This window comes from Athene noctua, chromosome 1, assembly GCF_965140245.1.
Source record: "Athene noctua chromosome 1, bAthNoc1.hap1.1, whole genome shotgun sequence".
NCBI lineage: Eukaryota > Metazoa > Chordata > Aves > Strigiformes > Strigidae > Athene > Athene noctua.
Genome location: NC_134037.1, coordinates 42575384 through 42602983, shown reverse-complemented (window position 1 = coordinate 42602983; position 27600 = coordinate 42575384). Strand labels below are relative to the sequence as shown.

At 41.6% G+C, this 27600-nt stretch overlaps 1 protein-coding gene across 7 annotated transcripts in view; it reads right to left on the bottom strand.

Moving 5' to 3' along the window:
* The window catches only part of ANKRD6 (ankyrin repeat domain 6), a 114260-nt gene that overhangs the window by 47783 nt on the left and 38877 nt on the right, over positions 1-27600 (bottom strand). For all 7 annotated transcript variants that reach the window (XM_074896029.1, XM_074896033.1, XM_074896037.1 and 4 more), the window contains one exon: positions 8865-9020. The gene's annotated coding sequence lies outside the window, so the exon portion shown is untranslated. The remainder of the gene's footprint in view (positions 1-8864; positions 9021-27600) is intronic.

The window sequence follows — 27600 nt, the reverse complement described above, 5'->3', positions numbered from 1 at the left end:
CAGTTTTCCATCCACTAATAATACCCCAAAGTCCTTCTCCTCAGGGCTGCTCTCAATCCACTCATTGCCCAGCCTGAATCTGTGCTTGGGATTGCCCTGACCATGTGCCGGACCTTGCACTTGGCCTTGTTGAACTTCATGAGGTTTGCACAGGCCCACCTCTCCAGCCTGTCCAGGTCCCTCTGGATGACATCCCTGACTCCAGCGTGTTGACTGCACGACACAGATTGGTGTTGTCAGCAAACTTGCTGAGGGTGCACTCAATCCCACTGTCCATGTTGCCGACAAAGATGTTAAACAGCACCAGTCCCAGTGCTGACCCCTGAGGAACAACACTTGTCACTGCTCTCCACTTGGACATCAAGCCATTGACCACAACTCTTTGACTGTGACCATCCAGCCAATTCCTTATCCATTGAGTGGTCCATCCATCAGATCCATGTCTCTCTAATTTAGAGACAAGGATGTCATGCGGGACAGTGTCAAATGCTTTGCAAAATTCCAGGTAGATGACATCAGTTGCTCTTCCCTCATCCACCAATGCTGTAACCCCACTGTAGAAGGCCACCAAATCTGTCAGGCACAATTTGCCCTTAGTGAAGCCATGTTGGCTGTCACCAATCACCTCCTCACCTTCCATGTGCCTTAGCATAGTTTTCAGGAGGATCTGCTCCATGATCTTTCTGGGCATAGAGGCGAGGCTGCCTGGCCTGTAGTTCACCAGCTCTTCTTGTTTTCTCTTTTTTAAAATGGGGGTTGTGTTTCCCCTTTTCCAGTCAGCAAGAACTTCACTGGACTGCCACAACTTCTTAAATATGACGGACAGTGGCTCAGCGACTTCATCTGTCACTGCCCTCGGGACCCGCGGATGCATCTCATCAGGTCCCATAGACTTGTGCACCTTCAGGTTTCTTAGATGGTTCCTTTTCCTAAACAGGTTGAGCTCTCTGCATGAGCCTTTTACAGGATCTCCTAGGCATGTTCTTGAACCCTCACCAGTGATGTCTGTCTGACTCCCAACTCCATGACAAGGATCATCTCTGAAGTGAGACTCTGCTTTTTACTTTATTGCTCGCTTCTGGGTCTGTTCAGTTTGTCCTCCCCCTTCTGGGACTGGTTTGATGCAGTTGGTATTGGCAATATGATGAACATACACATATATATATGCACATATAAGTAATCTAAGTACATCTGCTGTTATACTATCAGTAAGTTTACCAGGGATAACTTTGTAGTAATCTGTAATATTTTATATATATATATATATATACATACACACACATACTTGTTTCTGCTATTATTGATTGCTGCTAATAATTTGTAATAGCTTGAGATATATGTACTTGCTGTATTTATCACAGGTATACTTGCTAGTGGTGCATTTTGTGTTATTTTTGGTAACTGCTTAATAAAGCGAAGTTTAGATGATGAAGCCGCTGTATCCTTGTGTATTACAATGTAAGCTTTTATGGTAACAATGGAATCTTGCAAACCTTCAATTGCAATTTCCTTACTCCCACAGGGCAAGTAACCCTTCAGATTGTGACAACTCTCCAGTTAATAATTCCCACTGGTCTCCACAGCTCCATTTCTGCATCCCAAAACCCTGGAGCCAGGCTTGCCTTTCCTTGCAGCTGCATCAGACAGATCAAATTCACTTCCCAGCCCACTCCAAACTCTCAGACCTGTTTCTGCAGCCTAATCAGTCATTTCCTGCCTTGCAGGAAGCAGAGATCCATTCTCACAGCCAAGCAAGTGTAGTGCTTGGCACTCACCTCTGCTGAGTTTAATCCTCTTGATTTTGGACCCAGTGGAGCCAAATCCCCATGCATTTCCTCTCCTTCTGAAGTTCCTGCATCTCCTCCCCACTCCACCCTCCCATGGAGCATGCAGGTCCTTTCTGTTCCACCACTCGATTTGTGATCTAAGGGTTAAATACTATTTTTCAGAAACAGGGAGCACCAAGAAAAACACATATAAGTGAGTGTGAGGAGTCCTGTAGGCCTATTTTAACACCCATTTCTGTGCAGTTACACAAGCAGGAGGGACAGAAGCAGTCATAACTTGCAAAGCCAAAGCCACAAACATTTCAAGCAGCAACAGAGAGAGCATCTACTTGAAAACTCCTTTTTCCTCTGTTAAAAGTGTTATGGCCTATTTTACAACATGTTGCATTCCTCTCAGGACTAATGTAATTACTTTCATTAGTAGCACTCCACAACTGCTTAATCAGTCCAAAATACCTAGACAACTTAAGTCAAATCCTTGCAAAAAAACAAGTCCAGATGATTAAAATAACTTTTTAAAAGAATAATTAAATAATGCATTTTAGAAAGGGTTAAATGCATCACAACAAGTGTGGGTTTTTTCTCCTTTACTGTATGATGCTGTTAACCCTAAGATCTTTTAATGGTGACGGTACAGCTGATCTTGTGACCATGTCAGCTTGCGAGGACATCAGGAGACAGCTGTGCAGGGATTATCTCAATGGAAAATCTCTGGCAAAACCAGAAGTTGCACTGCTGGGAGCATATTAATGACGGAGACTTTATGAGGAAAAAGACCCTCCTTAGACACTGACAGTTAATATTTCTTCAGCAATAACTCATGCACAGGCCTTGGATCAGGGGTGTCCATGATGGAAGCTGAGGATAGTGAGACTGAAGTGCTGGAAAGCAACAATGCCTACTGAGCTTTCACACTACTCCCTCCTCCTCCCCCTCCCAAAATAAAATTGTAGTACAAATAGTTTTTAGGGTTTTTTCCCTGTTAGAACAACCTCAAGTCATGCTTTCTTATGAGTTACGAAGGTGTATCTTCCATAGGTAAAACATGTATTGACTGGCTTCCACAACTCCTTTTAATCTGCACCTTCCCGAATCACAGTTTCCCACACACCTCTGTAGCCCACAAGGCACCAGAGTAACTAGGAGGTCTGCCCCCCCTAGTGCAGTGACCCTGAGATTCAAGGCTTCCAGCCTGGGTCCCTGGGCAGGTACCGCTCAGTGTCAGGTACCACCCTCTCCCAAGTTACCATCCGAAGCATGCTCTCTAACTTACCATGGGAAAATCTTAAGATGCTCTGCAGAGAGACCTGGACAGGCTGGAGCCATGGGCTGAGGCCAACTGGAGGAGTTTCAATAAGGCCAAATGCCGGGGGCTGCCCTTGGGCCACAACAACCCCCAGCAGCGCTACAGGCTGGGGGAGGAGTGGCTGGAGAGCTGCCAGTCAGAGAGGGACCTGGGGGGTTGACTGACAGCCGGCTGAACAGGAGCCAGCAGTGTGCCCAGGGGGCCAAGAAGGCCAATGGCATCCTGGCTTGTGTCAGCAATAGCGTGGCCAGCAGGGACAGGGAAGGGATCTTACCCCTGTCCTCGGCACTGGTGAGGCCGCCCCTCGATTCCTGTGTTCAGTTTTGGGCCCCTCACTACAAAAAGGACATTGAATGACTCGAGCGTGTCCAGAGAAGGGCAACGAAGCTGGTGCAGGGTCTGGAGCACAGGTCGTACGAGGAGCGGCTGAGGGAACTGGGGCTGTTTAGTCTGGAGAAGAGGAGGCTGAGGGGAGACCTCATCGCCCTCTACAGCTCCCTGAAAGGAGGTTGCAGAGAGCTGGGGATGAGTCTCTTTAACCAAGTAATAAGTGACAGGACAAGAGGGAATGGCCTCAAGTTGCACCAGGGAAGGTTTAGACTGGATATTATGAAGCATTTCTTTACAGAAGGGGTTGTTAGGCGTTGGGATGGGCTGCCCAGGGAGGTGGTGGAGTCCCCATGGTGACTAGGGGGATCCTCAATTTCTTTTCCAACCTAGATGATTATGTGATGGGGAAGGAGACTGAGCTACTTTGCGTATTTTCAGACACCAATAAATGTATTTGTGTTGCGGGAGAATAGAGAATTTTCTCTTCATGTAGATGTCATCCTGACTATCACCATATACAGTGCCCCTGACTTTAATGTCTGTGTTATCAGGCAGTAAAATGAATACTGAATATCTTCAGGGTTTGGCCCCTTCATGTACAACACCCATGAAGGACAGTATATACAGAACAAATGGCAAAGGAAATGCGAGTACTACTTGCTTCATAAATCTATTTGTGAGTTGTGAAAAAATCAGTCTCTGTGGGCTAAATATATTTTCCTCAAAGAGGATCATAAATCAGTTCAGAAGCTTTCTGCAGATGTCTTAATTTCTCATCCAGTTGCTATACTTGAAGGAGCTGCGCTGGAGAAAGTTGACGTTACTGCTTCAGTGTTGGGCACTCTGTTGAATGGGTCCAGAAAACTGCATAATTATCAGTATCATCTGAAAACACCACAACTACCACACTACAAACCACCTTCTGAACCTGTAGGTCTGTCTAGTAGCAGAATTTCCGTATTACACAGATGAAGACTTCCACCAGCAAGAGGAAACACATTTTAAAACAACAGCTTAACTGCACAATTAATTCTTCATGTAAAACACTGATGTCAGTGGGTACTAGGCTATTCCTGTTGCAGTAAGTGTAATAGATCTAACATATCTGCTCTGGTTCACTGATAATTAGTGTAAGTAGGGCCATTACAAATTTACAAATCAGGTGCCCTGACTGTGTATATCAAAGGCAGTTTTAACTGACTTCACCATCTGACCCAACACTGTAACACAAAAGTGTCACTGGGGTAATATTTCCTAAGCATCCAGCCACATTTTCAGTGTTTTCTGGGGGCCTGCTATTGAGCAGGCATTTAGTACCCTTGACAGGAGCTCCATACAACCTTGTGAGAATTCCCGAGAAGGCTGGCAACAGTTTGGGTGGGGCAACCAGCCAGTTCTACTGAACTCATAGAATCACAGAGTGGCTGAGGTTGGCAGGGATCTCTGGAGGTCATCTGGTCCAACCCCATTGCTCGGGCAGAGCCACCTCGAGATGGCTGCCCAGAACATGCCCAGATGGCTTTTGAATATCTCCAAGGATGGACATTTCACAGCCTCCCTGGGCAACCTGTGCCAGTGCTTGCTCACCCTCATAGAGAAAAGATGATTAAGAGGGAACCTCCTGTGTTTCAGTTTGTGCCCGCTGCTTCTGGTCCTGTCACTGGGCACCACTGAAAAGAGCCTGGCTCTGTCCTCTTTGCACCCTCCCTTGAGGTATTTCTGTACATTAATGAGATCCCCCTGCGCTTTTGTCATCTTGGCTGAACAGCTTTCTCAGACTTTGCTCATTAGAGAGATGCTCCAGTCCCTTCATGGACCTTCACTGGAAAATTTATTAAGCTATAGTTACCTGAAGCCATTGAAATGAACCACATGCTTAAAACTGCACACATGTTCATCGGGTGAAGGTTTACATCACACGAAAAAGAAATTACTTCTTCATCCAGAGAACAGGAAAGTCTATAAAACAGCAGGATATGCACTACTCACAGAATAGTTTGCACATTACACTTGCAATCTAAATGGTTTCTCTTGGAATGAGATTAGGAAACCTAGAGATTTTCACCAGTGAGACTCAAACAGCAGGACAGCATCCCTAGTGCAAGCATGCTCCTGCAGCACCACTGGCATTCTTGTCTACTGTCTCCTTGATAGCTTCTTTGTTGTCTTCTGCTTCTCCTCACGTGTACAGAGCTCCAAACCCAATATCCAGACCATGCCCACTACACACATGGCCAGGCTATGCTCAGCCCTGTATGCTGCACATTTGGATCAGACTCATACATTCCTTTCCCCACCTCTTCTATATAGGAAGGTTTTTCCAAATAAAGGTAAGAAGTAATCAGGTTCACTTGAGCTTCAGTGAAATTTGAAACATCTTCACAAAAGGATTAAAAATCAGAAACATCAGGATCCTCTGTCATCCACCCAAAAAACAGAACTATATTTTCATGAATTCTTATGTTAGAGCTTGTATGGCACAGACTACACTTTTCAGACAAGAGTACACATGCAGGTTTTACCATAGATATATGATTCACAGTAACACTTCAAAAAATATAACTTCCATTATATTACATTATGTTCCTCCCAAGACAGTCATTGATGACTGAAGCCAAATCTCAGCTTCATGAGAGCAAAAGGAAAACCAAACTGATTGCAAGGAAATGCTGGCACCACCTCTGCTCTGATCATGGATGACTGAATGCAAATTTTCAGGACTCTCCAAAACTCAGGGGTTCTCTGAAAAGCACTGCGACACCAGATGTAAAGAAAAAGGTTCACTGAGCAGTGCAGATTATCTGCCACTGACTTACTCAGCTAGGCTTCCTTTATGGTCAACAAAGGACATGATCCATGTCATCCTAAAGTACATTTTAACTGTCAGATGAATCACAGTCTAAAATTACTTACCTTATTAAGCATCATCTCGGATTCTGCGCTATAAACATCCAAAGTTAGATTAAATTAATCCTATCCACAGTATCTGTGAGAAACATGCAGCTTTCTGCAATTTGCCAGAGGACTTTTATCTGCCTGACTTCATCATGACATCTCCTGTCAACGGTAAATCACTGTGATTTATTTAGAATTAAAACACTCACACCGGAAAAGAAATGCAAAAACAAGTGGTGCAGAAAGTATCAGCAAATCTCAGTAATGACTTGTCTTCTGCATGGACTTTAGAAATCATGCCACACTCTCAGATTTTATTTCCAAGCCTTAAGCTGCTTCTGGCAATGATCCTACAAACCCGGCTCATCCTCCAGCATTGAGACTGCCTTATTTCCCAGAAACAATAAAACAGCTTAGCGCATGGAAAGCCCCTCCTTGTGCATAGGATGGGGCTTTCTAGGGGGACAGTTTCTGACTTTCTCTTGAGAAACCCAATCATCATCACAAACCTTATACCAGCAGGTGTACAGGCTACTACTGCAACATGCTGTACACAACCAGGTCAGGAACAAACACATTATATGACATCAAATATGTACCTTATTCAGAATCGTCAGAATCCCCTAGCTACAACTCCCCCTCATGTGAAGTAGGTTAACTCAAGAAAGCTAAATTATTTTTTCTCTCTGACTGTATCACATTTACATATATGCACAAACATGTGTATGTGTGACACATGCAACTCATTTCTATATCCATCAGCAATTTAACAGTTAAATAATATTACAGAACTACATCATTCAGTCATTGTGACTCCAATAAAACACTTCACTTCCCTATACACTCAAATACACTTTCTGCATGTAGCTGAGAGGATGAAAACACATTTTACACAAACATACCTACATATGGATGCACATACGTACAAGCATATAAAAACACAGATCTCATTTCTAAGGAACTATGGGCATTCATACAAAGTGTTTGGGCTCTTAACACTGAAAACCCCAGAAGCTGAAGATTTTAAGGAACTATGTCTCCAGGACTCTGGTCTTTCATCTTCCTCTCCATCCAGCACTACAGTCCTGGATTGCATACCAGGGTAATAGTAGGCACTGTACACACATCCATGTAAGTTGACAAAAACACAGTCTTCCACAAAAAGCATTACAGGCTCCACCTATCTGAAAAGCTAGTATCTCACAATGCTTTCCTGTACCTGAGCATTCATATAGCTATGATTCTATTTTAAGTAGAAAATGGAATAAATAAAACAAGTAACTGCAATCTGTTTCTAACAACATATTTCTCAGTCTGCCATTGCTTTAATTATGGGACTTTTAGCAAAGATTGGCTTGGGGTTTTTTTTCCTTCATATATATCAGAATTGTAGGTGCCTTGATATGTCAAGCAGGACTATTTCATTTTAACATATTTGCTGTTATGGTAGCCTCAGAAGACACTCATCTTGATTTCATTCAAGGTTCAGGAAACAGCATTGCTGTACCATGCTTAAAAAGTTAATAATCGATAATGTATATACCTCAGACAAATATCTCAGCTGGTCAAGCACTCCACAAAAGGAAATTCCCCAGACTGCTTTGAGGGAAACCAGTCACTGAATCTTAACCATGTTCTCCCAGCTGGGTCTCAGCAGAGCACAGGTGATGTGTCTCAAGGGATGGGCTCCACAGGCAGACCTCTTTCAGCTGTGGAAAGGCAGGAGTGGTACCTGGGTTCAAGTGCCCAGGCAAGGCCTGGACACTGGAGTCACATTCCTCCAACCTCCCCAGCTTATGCCTCATATTCTGTGGCATCCCTCAGAGTATGCGAACCTTTGGGTCTATAAGTTCATCTCTTAAAGTCTAGAGCTGCAACTTACAAAACACATAAGAATGCACTTTGCAGTGGGTTTCTGAACAGTGTCATTCACTATTCAAAAGTAAAAGGGAATTAAAAATCACAGAGAAAACAGCAAGCATCCTGAAGATGTTCTCTGTCTCTGCTATTTGAAACTCTTGTTGTCCAACTGTGTCCTGGAGATGGGAGACCAGGATGCTGTCCTCTTGATTTCTGTTCAGTTCCCCTGCTTGTGGGTGAACACAGCCCACAAAACAGGATATCTCCTCTCCTGATACACCTGTGCCTGCATTTTCCCATGCAAACTTCCTATCAGCCCCAGGACCTGATCCCTCCCAGGTGATCTTTTTCCCTGACAAAGCAGTTCTCCTTCTTAGGAACCGGTGTCTTGCTTAGGGAAATCCCATTTCAATAGGTCGCTTCACACTTTTCTCCACTAGTCTCGACCCACCGGTCCTTAGAAATGCAGTTCAACAGGGGTGTACATGGCAGCAAAGGAGACAAGGAACTACATACTCCAAAGCACGCAGCAGGAGACATAAATACCATAACCCAGCACCACAGGTAAACCTCTGAGCTTTTCTCAATCCCTATTTACCCTGGAACTTTAATGCATTCCTGCATGGTGTTATTTTTATACATTTTAGACAACAAATTTTTAAAAATCAGATTTGCTTTTTACTCACTCTTAAGGATTCGCCGTTCAGTTTTTTCTGATGAACATTTTACAGCTGTGTCTTGCAGGGCAACCTCTAGCTGAGGACAATGGGGATGCCAGCTTCAGTCTTTTCTAGTGCTGACAGCAACAGCGAGTCTCTGTACCACAGTACAGTAGACTACTCCTGTATGAGCAGAAACACATCATAAATGGAGCGTCAAAGCGGACCGAGGAATACAGAAATGTAATAGCACTGTTCTCTGCAGCATTCGGCTGCCTGAATACACCTGGGCAAACCCAGCCATTTCATTCTGAGGTTTTCACACTCACTTCCTGCTATAAACCAAGTTCAAACCATGTCTTTCCAGTTTGGTTGCCACTAACTGATCTCTGAAAATGCAAAGCAGTGAGAGATGCACAATTAAACAAAGGAAAATGGGACAGAGACCTTCATATCTTCCCGGAAACCATACAACAAATCAATAAAATTGGGAAAAGGACCTGCTCTGCTTCTCTGTCACTAGTACCTTCCCCACAGCTCAGGTATCCCATTTCAGTCACAGCACCTAGGCGGACATGAGCAAGTTGATTTTCCTCTGGCTCTGGGAACTTAGTAGGCATATTCACCTAGGTTTCCATTCTCAGCCTGTGATCCTTCTCTTGTTCTCTTTCCACCAACACTCCTACTAGCTCCCATTTCTTGATGCTTTTCAAGGTTTATTTGTTGCCATAACCGTCATTACATCCTTTCTGAAGTCTGCGTATCCCCTCCAAACTCCAGACACACTACAATGTTAGTAGTACTCATGAGTAGATGAAAAGACTTACAGGCCTGCACTGACAAAACAATCAGATCTCCACTATTCCTGGGTCATAAATTCAACCCTTGAGGCATGCATGGGTGGAGGGGTCTGGGGCTCATGATGGTTTCCTTTCCAAAGGCAAAACAGCAGCTCTGTACATCTGTAGAAAAGCAAGTTGCAGAAGCTTCCCCTGGGCACACAGGCAGAGTGAGCAGCTGCCACTTTAACAAGGAGGAAATGGACTTTTACTCTCCCCCTAAAATCCCCGTGGTAGATGCAAAGGATCTGCTGGTAAAACAGAGCAAGCCGTAAAAGTAAATGATGTGCTCAGTTATCGCCTCTAAATGGCAACAACCACACTGGGGGAGAAAGGAGAGTTCGATTTCTAAAGCCCACAGAAACACAGTTTAAAACGACGAGAAGCTTCCCTGACTCACTTCTTACACCCAGCAAAGATACGTATTTCACATGAAAACTGATAGCAAGTGGCAGGGGTGGGTATTCTAGCAAAGCATTACTCCATGCTTGCCTGCTTTTTGCATGCTTCCCTAGGTATCTCCTTGAGGCCAGCACTGGGAGAAAGACTTGTGGACTAGCTGTGTTCCACCATTCTCACAAACAGGTGAAAGGTTGCCAAAGAGCGTATGAGCCCAGTGCAGTAAACTCACACACATCTTATAATGGGGGGTGGGAGTCGGGTGTGTTTGGTTTTTGGGGTTTGGGTTGGGTTTTTTTGGAAAGACTGGTGTCTTTTCAAATGAACCGTTTTGTTAAACAAAACTGGAGAAGCGGTCATCTCCCCTTACAGTTAGGGAGGAGACCAGATAGTCTGCCTGGAAGTGCCTGGCTCCATGGGCTAGAAATAAACCCTCTGGTCTCAGTGCAATGTCACTGCTTGTTCAAAGATGTTCACAAATGATGGAAGTCACCTGGTCTGCTTGAACTTTTGAGAGCTGCAGACAGAAAACTGCTAAGAATAAATAATCCCTCTTGATCTCTGAAGCAGAAATCATTGCCAAAATGTCAGTCCGGTGACTTCAATTAGAAAATGCTGCTGGAAGACCTCATCGTCCCTCTTTCGTTCTTAACAAGTCTGCATAATTCAGCTTCTTTTCCTATCCTTCTTCCTAATGCATTCAGATCAGCAGATATGTTTATATACACAAAAACCTGATAATAGACAAAAGGCACTGGAAAACGAACCACCAGTTACGTCTGTGACAACGCTTTGGTACTTTTTTGCTATGTTGTCAATGACAATGTCATTATCTTGCAAATACACCTGTTTTGTTTTAGTTACAAATAATAATTGAAATGTAAAGAAACAAATAAATAATCCGTATCTAAACTACAGGTAGACTATTAATAGCCATTGTCAAGATGATGTGAAAAAGATGTATCCTGACGTTCGAATAACAGAAATGGAGAGAGATCTCCAAAGCTCATCTAATCCCTTCTTACAGCTTTTACCATAGCTATGGTTACCACAATTTTTCTGGGATTCTTTTTCCAGTCTCACAGTATCAAAGGCAAAAATTTAAACTGCCTTGTTTGGAAACCATTCTTCCTTTCTCAAAATCCTTATCATTCCCAGAGGATATCTTCAATCCCTGGGAAAGTTATGGAACAAATCCTCCTGGGGGCTATCACAAGTCAAACAAAGCATGTGATTGGGAAAAGCCAGCAGGGATCACCAAGGGCAAATGGTGCTTGACAAACCTGATCGTCTTCTATGACTAACTTGCTTGGTTGATGTGGGATGGGTGGTGGACATTGTCTACCTGGATTTCTCCAAGGCTTTTCATACAGTTCCCCACAGCCTCCTCCTAGAGAAACTGATACATTATGGTCTAGACAAGTGGTCCGTGTGGTGGGTGGGGAACTGGCTGACAGGCCACATCCAGAGAGTGGTGGTAAATAGCTCTTTTCAAAACTGGCAGCCTGTCACAATTGGGAGTCCCCCAAGGATCGATATTGTGTCCAATGCTGTTTAATATCTTCATAAGTGAACTGGATGATAAGAACAAGTGTACCCTGATGAAGTTTGCTGATGGTATCAAACTGAGTGGGGAAGTGGACACTTTGGAAAGGAGAGCCATGCTGCAGGAAGATCTGGATAGGCTGGAAGAGTGGGCTAACAAGAACCTTATAAAGTTCAACAGGACAAGTGTAAGGTCTTGCACCTGGAAACACATAATCCAGGAGTGCATCACAGACTGGGATCTACCTGGCTGGGGAGCAGCTCTGAGGAAAGGGACCTGGGGGTCCTGATGGACAACCAGCTCAATATGAGTGAAAAGTGTGCTGCAGTGGCAAAGCAAGCCAACAGGATGCTGGGCTGTGTCAACAAAGCCATCAATAGCAGAGATATAGAAGTCATTATCCCACTCTACTCAGTGCTTGTCAGGACAGACCTGGAGTACTGTGTTCAGTTTTGGTCCCTGCTATACAAAAAAGATGTGGACAGGCTGGAGAGGATTCAGAGAAGGGCCACAAAGATGATCAAAGGGCTGGGCAGCCTGCCAGATGAGGAAAGGCTGAGAGAACTGGGTTTGTTCAGCCTTGAGAAGAGAAGGCTTGAGGGACACCTTATCACCATGTTCTGGTATTTAAAGGGTATCTACAAAGAAGATGGAGACTCCCTTTTTACAAGGAGTCACATGGAAAAGACAAGGTATCATGGGTACAAGTTACTCCTGGGAAGATTCCGACTGGACACAAGAAGTAAATTTTTCACACTAGAGTAATCTCACCAGGGAAAAGGTAGATTCCCCAATATTGGACATTTTTAAGATTCAGCTGGACAGGGTGCTGGACCATCTTGTCTATATCGGGTTTTTGCCAGAAAGGTTGGACCAGATGATCCCTGAGGTCCCTTCCAACCTGGTACTCCATGATTCAATGATATTAACACCACTTCCCTTAAGTTTGTTGAAATTAAGCCCCTTGTCTTTATTCCACTGCTCCCACCTCTTCCTTCTCTGAAAATCACAAATGGCCTTTTTTTTTTAAAAGGAAAAATTAGGAAAACAACCCTTTTAAAGTAGAATAAAACAGTTATACATCTCTCTTTCCCTTCCTCTCATCCCTCTCTTGGATGAAAATTTTTTCCCAGTACACTTCAAGATGCACACTGGGCATTTACTTTTTTATAAGGAAATGAGATAGTCCTCTCTGATTATCAAGAACCTTTACTACCATTAACAAACTCAGGTGTAAGCTTGATTTTTTTTTTTTTTTTTTTAGGTGAAGACCCAGTAGCTCTTTAAAATATCAATAGGTAGTTTAGATGCTATGCTTCCAACTCCTTGTTCAAGGTTCTTCAACTTTTATTTCTGCAGGCAAGTCAGAATGTGGAATCTGACCCACTAGCAATCACATAAATAAGTACAAAAAATACCAGCTACTGACAGTGAGTATAAGTCAGACAACAGGAAAAGAATTAGACAGAAATCATCTTCATGTCCTAAAGGCCTAATGCAAACATGAAGGGTGGTTGTATCGATGCAGAGGACAGTCCTAACCTAAGTAAAGCAGCCATAGATGCATTTACTGGGCCCAAATGTGTGCTGCAAGCAAACCCCCAACCTCTCCGACTTCTATGCATCAAGTCTTGACACCAGAAAGCACTCTGTATGAGAGGCTGTGTGGCGGGGACACCCCAACATCTCTGCATCTTAAGTGGGACCCAAGTCCTGGTCTGCACCTGGGCAGTAAGGCTGCCAAGCAGGACCCTGCTCGGTGGCATTTCTACCCATAGACAGGACAACACCATGACTCCTCTGGGAAGGAGACAAGGAAGGAAACCAAGAGCTGTGAGCTTCATGGCCAGTGTACAAGGCTTGATAGGGCAAAATGCAAACATTTGTTCTTGCACAGCCTTCCATTACCCCAGACAGGCTGCTGGGTGTGCGGAGCTGTGCTGCCTGAGGGCTCTGGGCAGATGGGCGGCATGCCAGAGGACAAACAAGTTCAGCTGAACAAAACAAAATGGGGGAGTTTGCTTTTGTCTTTCACCCCAACCACCGCACTGATCCCATCCAGACTAAAATTTAACAAAAATAGTCCAAGCTGGCTTTCTTCTCTTTTCTTTTACAATGTAGTCCACTGAAACACGAGCTGTTGACAATACAAAATGCAGTAACACCAAACCTAAGCTGTAACTCAACTCACAGACTGCAAAAGAAGATTAACTTAACAAGGCCTAAATTCAACTCCTTTTATCCTTTCCTGCATAACTTAAGTCATTACTAATTAGCCATGCTTTTAATAAGTTCTTGCAACTAACAGGAATGTTAGTTGTTAAGTTCCTGCTTATACGATGCTTCAAGATTTAAATCATGTTTCAGTTCCCTTACGACACTGAAATTATCTGTGGATTAACTGTCATTGGACTAAGCAAAATATAGGCCATTTTCACAAATCATGTAAAAAGAATTATTTCTTGTTATTCATTTATTCCATCTGCTTTATAGTACAGCACATGTCTCTAGGGCTCCATATTTTAGTGTAACAAGAGCTAATACTGGTACTTAGCAAGTTGGTAATGTAAGTCTAACCTCTCAAGTTAATTACAAACTCAGGTATCTGAGCTTTGGTAACCAGCTCAGAAAACTGTGATTTCTACTCCATGAGATCCTGCTTATACACCTTGCTGAACTGCTGCTCCTCTTAAAACTACAGTTCATTAATGAACAGAGAAGGCAATTTACTGACAGGTAATTCAGCCTATGGCCATATACTGACAGCCTGAGGTACTCAACCCCATTTTCCCTTTGGTCTTCATAGGCAAAGCCTGTTACCAGACCCTTGTGCCTACCAGTGCAGTTTGGGAAGGACAGTAGCAACCAACAGTAGGGGAGCAACAGGGCAAGGACTACTTACAGAAGCTGAATTATTCAAATCCATGGGGTAGGATGGGAATCACCCACACTGAAAGAGCTGGTTCATCATTTCTCTGTCACAGAAAATCATGGTGAAGAAGTCCCTTATAACTGGAAAAGGCTAAAATTACATTTATCTTCAGATGGGATAGATGGGAAAGAGGACCCAGGGAAATACAGGCTAATTAGGTTACCTCAGTCCCTGGAAAAATCATGAGCACATCCTCGTGGGATGCACGTCCCAGCATATGCATGATGAGAAGGTAAAGCATGAACAGCGAACCCATCCACACTCGACTAATCAGTGAGCTATTGTTTAATACCAGTGACCCCAATGATGACACTGAATGTACCTTTGGCATATCTGCGAATGACACTAAACTGGGGGAATGGTTGACATGCTAGAAAGTACTATTGATCCATCAAGTCTGACAAACTTCAAGATTGAGCCGACTGATATCTCCAAGGAGAAGCATGAAGTTCTGCACCAGGGCAGAATAGCCCATGGATGTGTACAGGCTGGCAACTGACCAGACGAGCAATAGCCCTGCTAATGAACATAGGTGTTACAATGGTCCCTTGCGCTTAATGTAAACCAACAGCCTACTTCCAATGTGAATAAGGCAAACTCCATACTGCACGACATTAATAGGGAACATGACCAGCAGATCAAGGGAAGTTATTTATCATCACTTCTGATGCCACACCTGGGACACTGTGCCCCATTTTGCACCCCCTGAGCTCAAGAAGGCGGTTGAAACTGGAAGGGCTCCCGGAAAGGGCTACCAACACGGTCACAAACCTCAAGTATGAACTGCAAGGAGAGGCTGAGAGAGCACAGCACAATTAGTCTGGCTATGGTTGATCTAACAGCAGCTTATAACAGCCTGAGCAGTAACTTGGATGACCGAGAAGGTAACAGAGCCAAATGTTTTTTGCAGTAGCAGAAAACGATGTAACAAAGAAAAACAGGCACAAGTTGACGTTTGGGAGATTCACAGTGGAAATTAGGAAGAAATTCCTTACTAGGAAGGTAGTGCAGTGCTGGAACAGGTGACGGAGACATGGTGGAATCTCCAGCCTTGGAAATATTCAAGTCCAGGTTAGACAATGCCAGGGCAGCCTTGATCTGGTGCAGTGACAGGTCTGCTTCAAGCAAGTGACTGGATTAGATGACCTCAGAAGGTCCCTTCCAAACAACATCCTATGAATCTACTGTAGATTAAGCCACCTTGACCTAATGATGACTTACTTATGCATGGAGAAAGAAACATTATTGCAAAATACAAGTACTCTGCCTCTTAAATGCAATTACACTTCCATTTTTTAAAAGGTACCAAATATAATCAAGATCCCATATCTATGTGCAGTATTTGTTTTTACTTTTATTTCCTACAATTTTTGACTATTCTGCTAAGACTTGGTATTTTGCAAGGTCAGTGCGCATGTATTAAGAAATGTCATACCACAGAGAATGTAACCATGATCACATAGGCTCATGTTATTACTGAATTCATGTAATCACTCCTCTTCACCCTGCTTTTTCCAAGTATAAAGGTATGCTGAGAACAACTGTTTTTGTAAAAGTGGTCAGAATACATTTATATTATCGCTCCCTTCACCACCACCCAGATATTTCAAATGGGGTCGATTTCTCCATTTGGTAACCCTCAATTTTTAAAGCGATCAGAAGCAACTACTGTTCATTAATTTCCATTTTTTGTGGCTACTTCTTGGATGAATTTATACACTACTTCTACTTAGGAACAAACAATGTATCCTGAAACCACATTCCCAAGGTTCAGAGGGTGTACAAGGTTATGTGCTATTACAATTGCATTTGGGAACTAGAAAGACAGCACATTCTTTTTTTTAAAAAAAAAAAAAAAAAAACCACAACACAAACTATCCAGAAATATTAGTGCTGTAAACCTGATTAAGCCTAATTCAATTTAATTTTGATTAGCTATACCATTCTGTTTACCTCACCAGGTTCAGCAGGAACACAGTGTGATTTCCCTTGAGTATCTTATCTCTTACCTTACTATTTGAAAACTAACAGAAGCAACTTTACATCTACACAAATAGTTTATCTGGCAATTAATATCTAGAATGCAGACTGTAATTTATGAAATTACCACAACATGCTGCTAATTTACACATTATTTGTTAAAGACTACTTACAACCTGAAACTTAGTTTTAAGAAAAGGGTCCAGGAAGTGAAATAGGTCTCAATGAAAATATTTTAAATCTGCTCAATTTAAAAATAAAATAACAATTTTTCTAATAGTTTTTTGAACAGCAAATACACCTGCAATGCAAAGGTCAAATTTCCCCCCTCTATTCTACCAGTACAGTCTCTGTTTTTTCAGTGCCTTTACTGAGAACAAAGCTTTTCCTCCCAACTGCAGCTTCACTAACAAATGAGCTACAGATGCATACAACGGCACAGTTTCTACAGTATTTTGCCACAGTTAGAAAGAATTGGGAGTTAAATGATTTCTGTCAGTAAAGTATGACTCTTGCGCCAGAATCAGCTCTGCAGGATGAAAAGGATGGTACTTTTGCACTGTTTGCAGAGCATAGCTGCATGTTAAGCTCAACCCTGTTCTTAGAAGAAAACACCTCTTTTCAGTTATTCAGTGCTAACTACTGAACAAAGTGTTGGAAACAGACACAAGGATTAAAAGTGAATAATCTGTGATATTAATAAAATGTGAACTCTTAACTATGGATAACAGTCCCTCAGCCTTATCAGCTCTCAAGGTAGTCTTAAAATAAATCTGTATTTCTATCGCAGCATTTACCAATGACCACCAGCAACTGAAAAAATATGTATTTTCTGAGCACAGTAAACAAAGCGAAAATGCTGAACAAATCCACCTGCTCAGTCCCCCCCAGTACCAGGTAGAACCTTGCTATCAAGAGCAGGTCTAATACCGTTGTTTTTCCCAGGTACAAAAAAGCAGTTTACTGTAAACTCATAAATGAGTTCCTCCTCTGAAGTCCAAGCAAAGTGGCTACAGAAACTTTCCAACTTATATTAAATCCATACTGGGTGCTTACACTGGTACACAGAAAAATAAAACATGTAGTTGGAAATTCATATTTTAATGCCTTCTATGGACAGTTTAAAAATTATCTTTTGCAGATCACCTTTGAGCCTGATTCCTACATGGACAGCTATCTATTTTGTTCCTGTAGTTTGATCAGAAAAGTTCTGAACCTAAAGGTACTGTCAATAACTTGGATATATGACCTTTTTAATTAGATAAATCTACCAGAGAAATAGCAGAAATAGTATTGGTAGGGACTGTTAGCACCTTTCCCAAGGATGAGCAAAGTATCAGCAACTCAGAAATGATGGGTGGGACCCTTGCTCAGTAAACCATTTCTTCATGTTGATAGTCTTGGCAACTCCCTCTCTGCCACTGACCTCCAGCTGGAGGAAAGTTATTTTGGAGATTAAGCTGGAGCAGCTGAGCGTCACCTGGCAGCATCAGGTTTGCTTCAATACCTACATGATTTTGAAACACCACAGTGGGACTGAAAAGGCACAAGTGGCCAGTTAGCTTTGCTTGCTGTGTCTTTTTTAAATTTTCCTAATTGAAAAAGCAAAAAGCTGCTATACTGCACTTGTTGCTTAACATTTGAAATGAGTGGCAACATAAGTAATCTTCCACCTTCCAGACGGTTGTGCACAGAGGAGATGGCTGAAGGACAGACTATTCATGTGGTGGAGTTCCAGCACCATTGCTTTCCACACCAGTCATCACAGGAAAAGTGAGGACTTCAAAATTCAGGCTACCTTCCATTTGGCCAATGTTTTCAAGATTCCTCAATGTCTAGCAAAACTCTAATCCTTACCTGACCCACTGTTAAGAATCCAAAACTGGAAGTCTGAGCAACCCAGCCTTGCTATGTTTATTAGCATAAATGAGATGGCTGAAGGACAGTAGAATACTGTGGTACTTCACACTGCAAAAAGATAATGGCACTGTGAGAAAACTTGTTTTTCTTTAACAGACTTTTCCTTTCAAAATCCACTTATTTGAACTATTTATCTTCAGAAATTTATTTTATAACTGCCTCCTGGCTTCCATCCTTGCAGGCTGCCAGAAAACAGAATTCCCCAGAGAAGAAATCAGATTCAGCCTCTCTCTTCCACGCTTATGAATTTCAATTGGGAGCTCATGAGTTGAATTGCTTTTTATTCCTATCTCATCTTCCACTGTGGCAGAGTTTTGGACAATTACAGTAAGACTAATTTTCCTCCTGTAAGGTATTTCCTTTACATTTGAATAACAGTTTGATCTTTATACATGAAGCAGTTTTCAGCATGAATTTTATAAAACATCTGAAGAGGCAGAAATAGTATACCCTGGTTTTCTCCCAGATTACAAACTGAAGTTTAAGAATAAAGGCAAATATTTAAAATATATTTAAAAACATGAAAAAAAAAAACCACCTTAATAGGATCCTTAAAATAGATCTTTAAAAGATCCTTAATAGGACAGGATCTCACTCACTGTTTTTGTGTCTCTCTGGGACACTCTTTGTCCTGCTGTTCTGCTTCCATCTTTTCATGCCTCCATCTCAAAGCCAGTCTCCTGTCAGTCATCTGCACTCAATCTGCTTGCTAATACAATACTTTCTCTTCCTTCCTTTGTGTCAGAGCCCCTGAGCTCCTCAGAGTCTCCCCCTCCATTGCAGAGATTCAGATCAGCACTTCTTATGGAGCCTCAGTTCAATTTAGGGAATCAAACGAGATGTTCTCCTCTCTTATCACTTCATTTACACATTACAAAATATTGAAATGTACAACTAGTTTACAATGCACCTACAAGTGGTTGCTGATATAAATGCTTTGACTTCGGATGCATTAGTGGAAGCATGGTTGAAAACTGTGCTGCCAGAGGTCAAAACACCAATTCTCTACCTACTACCAAACTCAGATCCTCAGATTTTATGCAAAAATCTCTAAAATCATCAACAGAAAACTGCAAGGAGAGCATCTGGAAGGCAAATAAAAATTGGGGGGAAAAAAAAAAAATTAAAAAAATCAAGGTTTATTTATCCCTACTCCCCCACCCCATCACACAGCCACTGAGGTTGATGTTATTACCATGACAGCTCAACTTTTACCTACAACCACCACTGAGCCACAGTTGCACAGCATTACACCACTGCCAAGAAACAGCTACACAGACACAGAAGAGAAGATGATCCCTGCCCTAAATTTGAGAGAAAAGCCAAGAGGCAGCAACTGGACAGACAGGCACACAGTGTAGGAGGGTTTAAGCAACAACACTGTGAACAGTTTAAGAGCCCAGGCACACTAGTAGCATCTTGGTAACAATTTTTTTTTTGCAAGCATCACAGTAAAGTAAGGGGGAGGTGCTCAGTGAGGCTTCCCAGGCAGCACCATGGATGTTTTCATGTAGTTCTCGCTGGGCATGAGTGTTTGTGCCAAAATGGGCCAAGGAGGGAACAGGAGGCGACATCCTGAATCAACCAAGAATGCAGTCAAGCTCTTAATACCAAATAAAAGATGAAAGGTCACCATAAGCTCCCCCCTGCCACAAAATGGCAACCACCTTAAGTTCATCATGGTAGAGAAAAAGGGGATGGTTGTGGGGAGGAAGGTGCTTTGGTCAAACCCCTAAGATTAAGGAAGCAATCTCCAGGGGTATGCCAGAGCAACAGCAGCAGGGTAAAACCCTCACATTACCAACACTGCTGAAGTATTAATAGTAACAGATGTACAAATTACGAGACATAAATTCTAGACACAGTTTTAGCAGTAAGCAAATATACAAAGGAGATGGATGCAGAAGAATTTGGCAAGTTTTAGGTATGGTGTGGTCACAATTACCTAGAAGAACCTTGAATTGAAGATTTTCTTATTAGGAATCTGGGTGGCAAGAAGGATGACAATGTTGTCTAAAGATCAAAAATACAGAATTGCTGGTGACAGTTTGAAAAAGGGGGGAAAAAAATCAGAGGTTATGGGACAGAAAAATGTCAGCTGATATCTCCATTTCCACAAGACTACGCTGGAAAGAGAGACTGGTATTTCTGGCCCATACAGAATAAAAGCTGGCTGCACAGTAACAAAGACAAGTCTTCAGCACAGAGGCAGAAGTTGAGCTGATGTTTATCTCACTGTAGTCTCATCCACAAGGAGCAGAAAACAAAGACAAATGACCAAGGGCACAACCACAGACAACAGTTACCAAAGAGCTGGACAGGGGAGGATCCTCCAAGCTAATCGCTGAGGTGGCAGAAGAACCTGAAGAGGACAGATCAGAGAACAAAAGCATGGGCAGGATTTCAAGAACACCATTGGGGACTGCAGATAGCTGACAGCTCAAATGAGGCTGTAAACTTTGATGAGGAAGAGGTCAGTAAAGATGCCGTCCTGAATGAAATGTGCAAAGCTGGACTGGAAAAGGCACGGGCACATTAGAGAGAGACCCTTCACCAACAGCTACTGACAGCAGGTGCAGCAACGAGAGAAGAAAGAGTTGCAGAGGGTGCCTAGAAGTGTGAATGTACCTGGTGTTGGCCTGGCATTTTTTTCAAGCTGGAAGAGATTCAAATGAGCTTATGCAAAACCAGAGGAACAAGAGGTGAGGGTGGATACTAAGAGAAGACATGAAAAAGCCGTGAAATGATGGAGATGGTACATGATCAGCAGGGAGAGTGGAGGGCTTAGCAAAAGAGGGCAGGCAAAGAACTTCTGCCTTTGTTGGAGAAGGAAGGCTTGTAAGAAGGGAAGAGAGCACAAGCAATGAAAAAACTTCTGTTGCCATTCTTCTCTTCAAAGCAATTGCCGAGTTCCTACAGAGAGAGACAACTGGGAGAGATTTCCCCCAGGGACAAGCCCAAGCTGGCAAATACCTCACTGGGGCTGTGGAGAGGGGCTGCTGTTAAGCTGCCCGGACCTCATGACTACCAGCCTACCAGAACCATGGGAAACCCACCTGGTGATGAGCTCTGTATCAGCACAAAGCCAGCCCAGGAGCAGATTCTTGTATTATTTCAACAACAAGATAGAAGACACACTGGAAGAAAATACATACCCTTAAGTATCCTTAAATGAATGCTGGAATGACACTTGGTATGCAATAAAGAAGCAAACATACCCCCAAAGCATCAATTGTATAATTAAGTTATTTTGATATGTGCACGGCCTTGCTCACAAGTTGTTAAGAAATCTCAGTTTTTAAGTTCCTACCCTGTTAAGGCTTCTGGGAAACCTGAACATTTTACTCGACAAAGATTTATCCAACATAATGAGAGCTAAAAAATTCAGGAAACATTTGGCAGACTGCCCTATTCAGATGCTTCCCATTTTTCCCATGTTCACTGCTTTAAAGACAAGAGCATCTCTAAGAATTAGTAAGAGATACACCAGAAAAGTTTTTACATCAGTGATTATTGAGAAATTTCCAGATACTAAAATTGAATAGAATAAGTTTAGTTCAGAGAAAAATATCTAGCAAGCCTACCAAGTTCTTTCCTTGGAAAGAAAGAAAAAAATCCTCCTTCACAGAGTGACCAAATTGCTTTTCTGCTTCAACAAAGTTTTGTTTATATTTACATTGGTTCTTCTTCCTTGGATTGTTAGACATGGCAATAGTCAGCCAGACAAGACAAAAGATACAGTGACATGTTTCCTGGAAGCATAACATAAAATTGTTACAGTCTCATGATCATTGTATTTGCCTTCTGAAAACAATACAATCCATACTTAAGTAAATATTTATAATAAATTACTACATGCTCATAAACTGTCAGATTTGCATAGTGCACAAGATTTAAAAACCACATAGGTATTTCCCAAAATCATGGCAATCCATTCAGGAGGAGGTACTTCTAATTTTCTTTAGCAGGGAAATGATGATTTATATCATTCTGTTTTTTGTATCAGTCATGCAAGTCTTTGTTAAAGAAGTTTAATAACACTTTTTTCTTCTTTTTCCCCCCCACATTTTTGATGCATGCACTAACCAATTAAAAAAACCCCACTGTAACTGTGATAGATAGGGATCAAAATCTAATAAGCTTTAATTTACCACAGTAAGACAAGAATTTGAATTTAAGAAAGCATGACGCTAAAACACTAAGAAATCCATCCTTATCTTCAAACTGCTGCCACCAGTGTCAAACATTTCACTTGAGATTAAATATCGCATGCATCTGATGTACAGAGTTCATTTGTACACTGTATGCACATAGAAAAACATAGAAACTAAGTTATACAAATCTATTTTTAGCCAAAACCACTACTTGTTATGTATCTTAAATGTATTTTGGCAGCGTAACTATTAGTTATTATATTGTATAAGAGCAAGATTTTTCCTCTATAGAACCATCAATTAAATACATTAATATACTTACATTCAGTTAATAAAGTGCAGAGCATCTATTTCACTACTTTTAAAATACAAATATGTTGAGCTCCACCATTCACCTGGTATACTTTGCAAAGTATTTTAAGTGATGTTGGAAAATACAATGAGTTATAAAGCAAAGACTGCTAAGGCTAGACAATGTTAATATTGATGCTGTAACCCTTATTTAGTTTTTACTCTTCTAAATCCAGGGGACACACGTTTGGTTTATGGTTAACAACTGATTTGTCAACACAACACTATCTTAGAAAAAGCCATTCACAGAACAGTGATCTGCTTTTCCTCAGTACTGACACTGAATAAGGTGGAGGGTCCACTTTTCACAATCATCGTCACAGATCAAATCCTGCATTGGTAAAGCTCACCTAAACCCCTCTTGAAACACATTTGTTTCACTTGACAAGGGTCAGAAATTTTTGGTCTGCCATGCTAACAGAAACAGAAAAAGGAGCAATGCTCCTGAAAAAAAGGCCAAACAATCTTACTGAGAAGTGAGCTGCAATTAAAGCCTGCCATACAGTGGCCACACACAGAAAATATTTAGCACACATAGCAGCAAGTTTTTTTTAGCTGGACGTTGGATTGATTGTACAAACCTGTCCTATAAAGGGAGGCAAGAGAGAGCTGGCACTGTACTTTGTAATATATTGAAGGAATAGCACTCAAAAAGGGAAGTGCTTAGCAATTCGTGGACAGTGCTGATATTATTAACTATGTCTCTCCAAGCTCCAAATGAAAGCAGAAACAGATGCTCTTACTTTCTTTGAGACATTTTTGCAAGTTCAACCCAACGCACTCCATCTCTGAGTGCACACCCCGCAGAGCTGCACTGTTACACTTCACTGAGAGTTTTGGACAAGAAAAGATTATTTGCCTGTGCAAAACCAGATAGAAGCAATGGTAGACCTAGGTGGGCTACGTTTAACACAGTGTATTGGATGGTTAGTGGCTAAAGAGTATTCAGTAACATGCATTATCAGAGCATGACATGCTAAATTTCTTTCAAGATGACTGGCCTTGACTATTTTTGTAAAAAAGCTCAGCTGAGCGATGTTGGAGCAGCCCTCAGTAATGGCGCTAAACTGAGAGCACATGCAAAATCCCCTTTCAAGCCAGGGAACGGCGGAGAGCCAGTCTGCTCAAAGACCTGGGGCTCATACCTCTTTTCATGCAGCAACACCCAAAGGGGGGAGATGGTAATTTGGTCCCTTTGTTCATTCAGTTCTTAATCTCTCTGCTGAAACTCACAACAGGGGAGACCATTAGTGTCAGCTCTGCTGGGACTTTCTGTTATTAAGGCTACTTAAGCTTTTCCAAGTAAATTGCATGTGTCAAAGTAACATCACACAGTGATGGGCAAAAAAGCCATTACACAACTGCTCTCCCTTTCTATTGATCCACCCAGAAGCAAGGGGGAAGGGAAGAGACACAACCCTGGAGACTTCGGCCAATTCTCTGCACTTCCCTCTTCCTCTCACTCATTATATTCCTATTTTACACTATTTACAGACAATACATTAGTCATTCCCTCAAATTATTTCACTTAACTGGAGGTTAATGACTGGGCATACATGTCCCTCTCAAAGCCTTGCAATAGTCACCATGCTGAATACACCTCACCTAATTTAAACCTTATAAAAGATTTGTTTTATACTAGTTTAATTTCCTTCTACAGTCAATGGAGAAAGAGAAACGGCTGTAAAACAGTCACAGGATGAACATCCCAGGTTCTTTGTGGCCCATTCCTCTGACCATGAAGGAAACTCACCCGTAATTTTCACATACCTCTACTTAGATGGTGCGAACCCCATACATTACAATGAACCAGCCATCCATTAAAGAAAGTACTTTGCTATGTCAAGGCTTCCATCTTCTTAAAGAAAGAGCTAGAAATTGTCTGTAGACTGTTCTGATAATTATAGCTTTGAGCTCCCATCTGCAGCCTACGGGATTCCCAGCACCTTTTAACCACTGTTCATTTATCTGTCATTTAGCATCTTCAAGCAGCAAAGGCATTCCTTGTGCCACTTTGAGTATATCTAATCTTATTGAGTATATCTAATCTTATACATGCAAAACCTTAAGTAGAAAGTAAGTGATTCTTGACCCTATTAAGTCACAGGGAATTTGCTGTTAACTTTGATGGGGTTTGAATTTCACTCCAGCTCCTGACACCCAGAGAGCTGCAAGGCTTGTTATTGTTCATATTTGCAAATGGATTTAAATCTTTATTATATTTTTTTTTGATCTCTGAATATAGGATCTTTTTTGGATCTCAGAACATTTAATCGGTGGATCTTCTCCATCTATAACCAGGCACACTGAAGAATTCTTTCTGCTGGGTATAATGCCTGCTGTTTAAAATCCACACACATTCTTTGAAGTGAACAGGATTGCCAGCCTGCGATACAACTCTAAAACATGAATTTTAAAAAGAACAGTTCTCAATTCAAATATGCATGCAACTGAATTATGTAATTTCTCCATCGTGTCTTCCTTCCCTCTCTTTTGCTAGTTTCTTTACTGTTTTTCAAAAGGGAATCAAATGAGAAAAGGGATAAATACTAGAGGGGAAGTTTAAGCACATAAAAGTTAGTCAATTCAAAGTTATGCCTGCCAGAGGAACGTTAATTCAGCCAACTGCACGGTCACTGTAAGGCACACACATTAAAAACAGATATGTTACGGTCTATGATGCACAGATACCAGAGAACTGTTACGGTTCTTGCAGAAAAAACATACCTTTGTATTTATGAACTTGCTGGCTTAGTTTCTTCTTTGTTTAAATCCTTCATGATGAACTTAACTAGCTAGCTTTGTCACTGTTTCATTAAGTACCCTCCCATTTTAGCTAGATATTTCAAAGAGATTTATGCCCCTCCATCCAAAAGGGGCAAGAAGAGAGGCAAAGATGAACAAAGGGCTGTGGAGCAGTATGACCGTGGGAATGAGGCACCCTCCACATCAAAACAGAAAAGCTCTTTAAATATGTCTAGCCTACAAAATGTCACTTATTCAGCTCTCTCTAAAATACAGGGAGTTTTAGGATCACCATGTATATTAATTCAAACAAATGAACAAGTTGTCAAATTTCCCTCCTAAACTATATCCCGCAACTGAAGAATCTGATGTCCACGCTACACCACCTCTCTCCCTCACCACCATACTGGAACCCAAACCACCAACCCACAGGACAGATGAGGGACAGGGGAAGCATATTCACAGGTATCCCAGTCCCTTCTCTTTGCTGACTGCAGAGCATGTTTATGGAGACAGAGACAGAAGAGAATCCAGACTAGGCACTTAATTTGGAGATTTTGAATGTGTTCCTCTGGAGGAAAAACCTCTCTTTTCATTCACTAGAAGAGAGTCCAAGGTAGACAGGTTGGCTTAAGAGTCAAGTGCTCAAATTTGAATAGTCTGATGTTTCAGTAACACCCAAAATACTTCACAAAATGACCTGCTTATCTTCCTCACATTCATTCTATATCATGATGTTTAAAATGTATTAGCAAATACAGGAACTATTTTTCCTCACTTAATACAAACTAAAATATGTACTTTTCATATATGTATGTGAGGGCAGTAGATTAGTCCCATTTCTGTTTTGGATATTGAGACACAAATACAGGATTCAGCCTGGGTGGTGGTTCTCACTGTACTGCCACTCCTGACTCATTTCCAGTCTTCCTGTAAGAGATGCAGCTCAGAGCACAGGTATGTCTGGACAGGCAGGCAGGTCTGTCTGAAAAGTACCCTCACTGTTTTTGAATGCATACCTACTCACTGCACTGCCTGCTTCCCTCCGTGGCAGGAATAAAAAGGGGAAAAGGTTCAAAATCAGGTAATGCAACTGGACAGCCACAACTGGGATATATGCAAAACAAAACCAAAAATATCCCAAAGATTTGCTACTATTTGTTCTCCTGAGAGTAACCAATAAGCACACTATTTTGAGGTTAGTTCATCAGATCTTGCTAAAAAGAATACATATGATGAAAATAGTGAGTAAAAAGGTTTGCTTTTTAAAAAAATATTCTCACCAGCTCCAGTAAAAACACCAGAAGAAGGAAATTTTTTTTTAAAAAAAAAAGGACAGGTGTTGAAAACATTCAAAAGAAAAAAAATTTATTTAATTTTGAGTCTTTTTGTGGGTTTTTATACACACTGATAACTTTAGAAGGCCTTATTAATTATGCATACTCTGAACATATATTTCTATAATACAGTCAACAGTCATTATTTTTAAATCATTTGTGCACTTGAAAGAAAGTCAGGAAACCCATATCACCATTTGACATTAACTTCTTCAGCCACAAAATCTGTCAAAGGTTTTACTCTTAGAAATGTTTATGGAAGCTTAATGGAGATACTGATTCCTCTACTCTGTTCATGTGCATGGCAGAGCAATTTCACTTTTGCATGCAGACAAGGATCAAACCTCTATTGAATTAGATGGTATAATAGATAGGGATAGATATATGTTTTTTCAGAATGAAAGAGAAAGAAGGAAATTAAGCAGCTCTGCAGTTCTTTGTAAGACTTTTCAATTTATTGATAACAATCAAAATAAGCACACTGATTTTAGATGCATACAAAAATAGAGGACAGAAAAAAACTACATGGAATAAAGAAGCGAGGTACTGAGAGGTACTCT